Here is a 9,266-nt window from a genome sequence, read left to right on the forward strand (position 1 = left end):
CTATGCTAAGGTAGATAGCAATGGCGCATGCGCAACAATGCCACGAAAAAAGCATAAACTACTATACTTTCGGGGCGAGACAAGTAACTACACTACACACATACATATCTATGTAAGTGCATACATTTGTTTGTAAGCTGAAATGTGATTCTAATTACGGGTATAGCTCTGCTAAACTATACAATAAATAAATATGTGTATGTACATACATACATACATATATGGTTTTTGTATGTGTGTGTGCTTATGTTTCTCGGGGACACATTAACATTTCCGACAACTGCGATTACATATCAAATGATGTTGTGTTTTTTGTTTTGCTGCTGGTTTTGTCTAAAATTTTGTTTGTTTGCTTTTATTATCATTGTTTTTGTTATTGTGCAGAGTTTTTATATCGCATTGTTTGGCCAACAACAATCACATATGTGGTTGTACACAAATATGTATGTATATATATTTTATATTTTAATTCAGAAATGAAGTAAGCGTTTTGTGTGAAGGTCCTTATTCTTATTGTAATTCATCTGCAATCCTTTTTTGCCACTCAGTGCATAATGAGATGACTGGGCTGTCATTTAACTACTTCACTAAGCTTGCACCCCTAACTAATAGTAATTGTAGTAAATATTGTATAGATGTATGACCAAATTTCCCATAAAATTCAGAGTGCGTATCTCCATGTTGTAATGATAGCTATTCTACAAGTTGCAGTTCATGCTGAAGGTCAGTCTTATCATAATAACTCATATATTTATTTATTTATTTCGTTTCGGTAATTAAGAGAATTAAAAAGGTTAGCTGATTAACCTTCTACATCCAAGCCTTATACCAACAGTATTGCCTCTAGACAGGCAGAGTCGTAGGAGTTTCCTCCTAGCTGATGACAACTTAATTCATAGTAAACAGGGGGTAGCGCAAGAAGGTCAGGTTTACGATTGTAAGAGATTATAGAGCGATACACCGATAATGGCAATCTTTCCACTTTTCGAGACCACTTTTGTAGCTTATCTTGTGTCTCAAATTTGTGGAGAGGAAAAAGACGTAGAGTGTAAAATCCGGGGAATATAGTGGATGATGAAGCAATTCAAAGGAATCAACTGTCCGAAAAAATATTGAAACGCATCTCTATGGAAGAATAGGTTTAACGGAAATAATCTTAATTTCCCGCGCTCATAGAAATCTATGCACCTATGTACCTGATATATAATTTTCGAAGAGAATTCATAGTTAATCACACCAGGATAGTAGCAGGAAATGATATGCATTGATTTTCTTTTAAAAAGAGCTTGACTTTCCCAAGGCGAACCCGGATTTATAACCAACCAACAAGGACATATCCTCTGTCTTCTGTCATTTTAACAACGGCATGCTGAGAATGTTGAGAAATCTTGACATCATATACTTTAACTCGCCTCTAGTCAACAATAAGGAAGTAGCTAGCTAGAAGAGTAGATAATTAACAACTTTTCAGCGATCTTTGGAAAATTTTCTTTTGAAGCGACACTCAATAAAGAAGGCTCCGCAAGGCAGTCATCAGACGCACTCAAAGATTTTTAGTACATATTTGATTGGAAATTAAAAATTTAAATAACGAATTACGACGACTTATCTTAACTCAGTATGCGAATGAGAATCTACATAAGTAACAGATATTATAACAAGAATTATGGACGGTTTTGATAAAAAATGTGGTCCAACAAATTTTGAACATCCTTCGAATGCTCTGTCGACTTTTAGGAAATGCTTTTCTTATCAGTAATAGCTAACGAGGATGGAGGGAACACTTCTCCAACCTGCTGAATGATAATCAAAGCATAATGCAGAAGATGGGCGACCCTATTCCCCAATCGATGAAAGCGGCGGGGGCTAATGGATTGCCGGCCGAGCTATTCAAATACGGCAGCGAAGAACTGATAAGGAGCACCCATCAGCTTCTTTGTAAAATATGGTCGTACGAAAGCATGTCCGACGATTGGAATTTAATCCACAAAAAAGGGGATCCCATAATCTGTGCCAACTACCGTGGGATAAACGTCCTCGACATCGCATATAAGGTTTGATCGAGCGTACTGGGTGAAAGATTAAAGCCCACCGTCATCAAAAAAACTGACCAGATATTCACCATGCGCAAAATCTTGAAAAAGACGCGTGAAAAAAGGATCGACACACTACCTCTTCGTCGATTTCAAAGCTACTTTTGACAGCATGAAAAGGAGCTGATTTTATGCCGCTACGTCTGAATTTGGTATTCCCGCAAAACTAATACGACTGTGTAAACGGAAGTTGAACAATACCAAAAGCTCCGTCGAGAAGGACCTCTACAACCTCGCCGCAGTTCTGCTTTCTCCAGAATGGATAAGGAATCGAGGGCAAGACGAAATTTCTCGTCTTTAAACAAATAGTCGTCGCACTCGCGATTTGGCTCCCACGTCACTGTTGATAGTCATAAATTCGAAGTCATAAATCATTTCGAGTATCTTCGATTCAGCATTAACAGCAATAACAACGTCAACTTTGAAATCCAACGCAGAATAACTCTTGCCAACAGAACTACTTCGGTCTGAGTAGGCAATTAAGAAGTAGAGTCCTCTCTCCACGAACAGAGACAAAACTCTACAAGTCACTCATCAAACCCGTCCTGCTGTATGGTGCAGAGGCAAGAACGATGTTAACCAATGATGATTCGACGTTACGAGTTTTCGAGAAAAAGGTTCTACGGAAGATTTATGGTCCTTTTTCCTGCTGGCCACGGCGAATATCGCATTCAATGGAACGATTTACGAGTTATACGACGACATTGATATACTTCAGAGACAGCGGCTATGCTGGCTAGGTCTTGTCGTCCAAATGGATCAAAACATTCCAGTTTGGAAAGTTTTTGACGCGGTATCCGCCAGAAGAAGCAGAGAAAAAGGAAAACCTTCCCTCTGTTGGAAAGACCAGATGGAAAGGGATCTGGCTACTCTTGGAATCTACAATTGGCGCCAAACAGCGAAAATTAAGAATGACTGGCGCACTGTTGTAAACTCGGCTATAACCGCCAATAAAGCTGAAATAATAGGTAATAATAGGCACTCAGCACTAACCAGTTGGTCTAAATATGTCTTTCAGATAGCCTTTTGAAATGAAACGGAACATCTTCCAACCCTAACCTTTTATAGTTTCATCACATCCTACAAATATATTTTTTATGAACAATTAATTGAAATTTAAAACAGCGATCAATCTTCTTACACTTTGTGCACCAGAAGTGGCCAATTCACATTGCAATATTATAATCAAGCAGCAACAACAACTCTTGACAAGTGCTCATCTTTAAGTACATATTAGATTACACTACCCGACAACATTAGTGTCAGCATCTTTGATTACTTTTCCCCCACATTTTGACACCAGCAAAAGGTTTGTACCAATACATACCGACATAAATGTGCACGTGTGAGTGAGTGTGTTTGTATGTTGAGGTTTTTGATTCAGCCCCTCGGTATGTTTGTAATTGTGTGGGCCATTAAATGATGGGAAATTTTCACGTAACGTGGGAAAGTAGCGCCCGCGTCGCTTTTAGCACACAATGGGCCCATTAAAACATGCCGTGCCGCGTACCGCGCGTCGCACGCCGCACGTCCATCAAAGGGTCAGCAAACAGCAGCGCAGCACTCAGCTGAACTCAGCGCAAGACAAGACACGCCAAAATCGGTTCAGCGCTATTCATTTTCATGCACAAAATTCATATTTGATATGTATAGTACGAGTATGAAGAAAAAACTGCTGAGTGCTGCTGCAGAGCCGCAAGAAGGAAATTGAACCCGAACGCTTGCTGGCGCGCCGAGTTGGAGCTGCCGCGCCTTCTGTTTTAACGCTTCTTTAGCTTTGTCTGCTCCGAAGCCTTTGTGTTACTAACTTTATGTGTATGCAGACTTTTATGTGCTACTGTATATGTGTGCGTGCATATGTAAGCGTGTGCTTGCGGCTTGTAATCTGTGGTTAGGCGCTCTGGCGGGTGTTGCGTGGCATGGCAATGTAATTTGCTCGATCTGAATCGCAATTCATCACAAATTCATCGGGTAGCAGCGTAGTAAGTAGATTTAATTGCATGTTGAATGAGTTTTAAATTTGCACTAAAAAGGCGTTTATGTGCTTTTTTTTAATAACGCAAAATATAAATTTAATTTACAATTATAATCTGAGTGCGTGGAAGAGACAAGGTTAATGTTTATGATAGCGTAAGTGTATGCTTGTACGAGTATGTATGTTGTCAGTCGAAGATGTTGGTGAGTTTGGAATTTACTGTGTAATTACTGGATGCGCTTGATAGGGTAAAAAAATTAAAAAACGAACCAATTGGAAATTTTTTCCTAAAACAATACAACCACCACATGCAATTTTTGATTATATTGACAATATATAGACTGGAACGATATATTCAAGAAAAAATTATTTTAAATCTTCTGCTGATCGCTCCAGAAAAAACGGTGGATGTAAATAAATGACACTAAATAGCTATTTAATGAAGTACTCTAGTCTAAAAACGATTTTTTTTTTTCAAAATTTAGATATTCAAGAATAGGTTTACAATAGGATTTTTCAAAATCCAAATTATTTTCGGAGATATAGGACTTTTGAAGACTCGACATCCAAACTGTTTCAGCCGGAATTTAAACTTTAAGATGTTTTTCTCGAAACTCTCTTTTTTAAAACGGTGACCACGATTTCGCAGGTTGCACCGTTGAATCGAAGTGGGATTGTCCGCAAAGACTTTACACATTACATATCCCACAGGAAAAACTCTAACCGAGTAATAACACGCGATCTTGATGGCCAATCGATCAACCCAGAACGTTAATTTATCTGCTCACCGAAGCGTTCTCTCAATAAATCCATTGATCGATGCCATGTAAGGGAAGTGGCGTCGTCTTGTTGAAACCAAATGTCGCCGAGATTACGAGCTTCATTTTCAGGCATAAAATAGTCGGTTATCAAGGCAAGGTAATGGTCTCAATTACGGTTACGTTTTCACAGGCATCATTTTTGAAGAAAAATGGACCGATGAGTGCAACGGTTTACAAACCACACCAAAATTTTGTTTTGTTGAAATGGTAGCTCTTGAATCTCTTCAACTTGCTCTTCATCTCAAATGCGACAATTTTATATATTTACATACCCATTGAGCCAGATGTAGACCTCATTGCGGAACAAAATTTGGCTCGAAAACATCGGATCTTCTTGGAACTTTTCAAGAGCCCATAGAACGAATGGATGTTACTTGAGAAGGCCAAGTGGCTTTAGTTCTTCCACAAGCTATATTATTATGCTTTGAATTGAAGATCTCGACGTAAAATTCGTCCAATCGTTCCATAGGTCAGTCTAAGTTGTTCTGAATTGCGCCGAATCGACGGTAGTCGTGTATACTCTCAGCTACGGCTGCTATATTTCCTTTACTGCGTGCTGGACGAGGTGTCTTGGGTCGAATATATAATGAGCGCTGGGTCTCAAGATGGGTGATGGTATTGCGAATGGTATACGCAGTAGGCCGATTATGTTGACCATACTTTAAGCGAACCGGCGAAACACATTCTTTACAGAACGTAAACTTTCGTAATAAAGTTGAACGGTTCTTAACGTAGATCAGGCGTAAGTCTTTCCTCTCTCAGATTCAGCTAACATAAAATCCGCCATTTTGGGAAACATAGATGCAAAGTGAAAACCATACATAGTGTTTTATGTAGATCAAGATAGCCGTTAGTGCATTGCTGATTACTTTCAGACTTGGAGAAACCGAACACATTGAAAATACCAGAGAGGCATATTTCGAAGACCTCTCTCAATTTGACTGCATCCCTGAGAAGTTGGACCACTTCGTCGCAGAGCTTACTAACAGTGACATTTTCCCCGCGCACATACATACCTCCATGGTTTACGTGGATGGGGCAGAGATGCTGAAAAAAAGGAAGATTGAAGGGAAAGTCTTCTGCTGGGAGCTCTCTCAAATTAAATGGTCAACGTTAGGCCGATCTAGTCTGGGCTAACTCCTTAATGTGATTTCACGAAACGCTTCCTACAGTACTTCAAATGAATTTACGATGTCTCAATGTAGGAGGACTCAATTTACGATTCATGTCACTTCTTCTTTTCTTGTCTTTCGCAATTTTCTGGTCGAAGAAGTTTAGTTTTTAAAGTGTTTGCGTATGTTATGTTCCATAAAACACAACTTTTAGTTATTTCGCACGACCACCTTAAAAATCCCTATAGTCAATGCTTCTAACTCTAACGGTAGTATAACCAATAATATGAGAAGTTTGTAAAGTGCTAATTCCCTTCAATTATCGATTTTTCTATTGTATACTAATTTTTAGTATTTATGCTTGTTCCATCAATGACGATTGACAGCTTCAAAGTGTACAGTGATATGAGGTCGTTTTATCCATTGACAGACCCATTCACTATACACCAACATTGGATAAATGTTAAAAAGTAAAGTCCTCATTTGACGAACAAAGGCCAAACTCTACAAGTCCCTCATTATTCCCATCCGGCTATATGATGCAGAGGCACGGACAATGACATCGTCTGATGTGTCGGCCTTAGGGTTGTTCGAGAGAAAGGCTTGGCGGAAGATGTATCATCTTTTGTGCATTGGCAACGGCGAGTACAGCTGTAGATGGAACGATGAGATATATGAGATATAGGCCACATAGACATAGGACTACACTAGCTAGGTCATGTTGTCCGGATGGAAGAGAATACTCCAACTTTGAAGGTTTTCGAATCAGGAAACGCCGGTGGAAGCAGAGGAAAAAGAAGGACGTGGCTGCTCTTGGTATCTCGAGTATCTATGCGAGTAAAGAAGAAGAAGGGGGAGAAAGCTGGTGAGAGAACATCAATATCAGGTACAGCAGCATAAAGCTACTCCTTTTCGCCATTCGAAAAGTAGTCAAATCAGTTGTAGCAGCTCACGTTGCCGAAAACGACAAATAAATATAACGGTGTAACGTGTAAGAAAAAATGTAAACAGTGGCAACCCTATAAAACTAAACGTAGAATTTCTCGCTCTCGCGCACCGCCAATGCTAACTGATTTCTTCAGCAGTGTTAGTGAGCCGTACACATACCAGTACAAAGCTTGTATAAGCGACGAAGATCTCCGCACATTAAATGCGAGTGGAGTGGAGCGATTCTCTGACTTACATAAAAGCTGTTTTCGCAAACAAAGAGAGCACGAAGAATTAAAACTGCACTGCGAGCATTTTTTACCAGAGCAATGCGCGACAATAATTTTTCCGCAATCATTACATCTATACGCAGCAAAGTTTGCGCTACGGTGTGGCCTTTCGCTTTTCACTAAATCACTTAGCTTTTAGCGGGCCCACCTACTTTCCCGTCCAGCGGCCTTCAATGCGCTTTTGCGCGCCGCTAACCAGGTCGCGTTCGTTTAGCTATCGCGCCAACAGCTCATGCATATTTATGTTTATGTGTGTGTGTGTGTGTCGGTTATTGCGAATATCTACGAATGACAAACTGCATAATGTGTCAGACCGAGAAACGAGAACGCCGCTTCGTGGCAAAATAGAAAAATGAAAATGAAATTTCTCACTCAAACTCACGTGTGGCAATGCGTGACTCGTGCGCTGCGATGCGGCGGCACAGCCGTGGGAGGCGCCATTCTATGGCGTTATCGTACTCGTAACTTGCGCGCTGGCAATTTGAGTTGTTGTGGATGCACGTAGTCAATCAGCAAGCTTGTGTAACAAATGTATAAGTAAACACAAGTTAGAATTCTCACTTTAGCACACAAATTATATCGAAGATATCGTTTGACCGGTTGCTTGGCGTCAAAATATTGTTGTGGAGATAAGCTCTAGAGCACGGTGATGTTCTATGGTGGTGGGAGTTATGTACACAATTTGCTTGTAGAGGTATGAGTGTACGAGGCTTACTCTTGAGATTTGGGGGTTAGAGCGTAAATAATCTCATATACCTAGTACCTTTCTAAAGAAAGACTTCTAACATTATTAAACTTGCTCAATTGCCGGTAAGAGGTGAACTTGATTTAAATTTCCAATAAAAAATACCATAAAATATGTATAATGTAGACTGTTCATCATTCCACACCCCACAATATAGTTAGCCTTAAAAAACTTAAACATTTTCTTTGAAGTGGATCTCTATTGTGATTACATAGAATCTGAAATAGCCACTTCCCATCATAGATTTCTCTCTTTTTCAGGTTTTATTTCATGTTATTAAATATATATGCACCTATAATACTGTTAGGTTAGATTGACTCAAAGCTGATAACAAATTATGTATCAAAAAGATTAATGCCTTCTTATCACCACTCTACAATCTATATATTTACTTACAATAAAACTACCTTATTGCAGTGTCTATAGAGTTAATTGTCAATGTGACGTGTGCATTTCTCAAAATATTAACACAAACCCAGAAAGGGACTAAAATCAAAGTATTCTAAAACTGAACGAAAAAACTTATTTTGTACAAAATTATCTCAAAACCCTTTATCTAGGTAATACAAGGTTTTTCCGGAAAGTAATAAGACTGGACTTTAGTAGAAGGCGTTGCTAGCTAAAGAACGAGCACCTGGAGAGTTAGGACGAACATTTTCGCAGGACTGTGAGTGGTGCAAGTCGAAAAAGCAGCATTCGTTAGAGCAGAGGTACGCGCTTAAATTCTGTGTGAAACTCGCTAAATCTGCGACAGAGACGTTTGATATGATCAAGCAGGCTTACCCAGATGTTTCTTTAGTAAGAAGTGGTGTGTTTCGGTGGTACCAGGCCTTTTTGGAGGGGCTGGAAAGAGGTCGCTGATGAAGACCGGAAGAATGAACAAATCCAAAGTGAAAACAGTGCTTATTACCTTTTTAGACATCAAAGGCATCGTCCATCATGAATTTGTTCCTCCTGGACAAACCATCAACGCCAAGTTTTCCGTGGAAGTCCTCAAGAGACTCAAACGAAGGATCAATCGAGTCCGACAAGACATTGCAGCCGATTGGAAGTAGCATCTTTTTGAAAAATCTGATGAAAGGCAATATTTTGAGACGACAGAGGCGATCCAAGCAGCGTACACCTCGGCTCTCAAGGCTATTCCGGAGAATGCCTTCCATGACGCCTTCAATGCTTGGAAATCGCGCTGGCGGCGCTGCATCGACGCAGAAGGAGCCTATTTTGAAAGTTTTTGAAGAATTGTAACGATTGGCTCGATATATTTTTTTAAATCGACTCAGTCCTATTACTTTCCGGACAAATC

Source organism: Bactrocera dorsalis, chromosome 4 (assembly GCF_023373825.1).
Source record: "Bactrocera dorsalis isolate Fly_Bdor chromosome 4, ASM2337382v1, whole genome shotgun sequence".
NCBI classification, from domain to species: domain Eukaryota; kingdom Metazoa; phylum Arthropoda; class Insecta; order Diptera; family Tephritidae; genus Bactrocera; species Bactrocera dorsalis.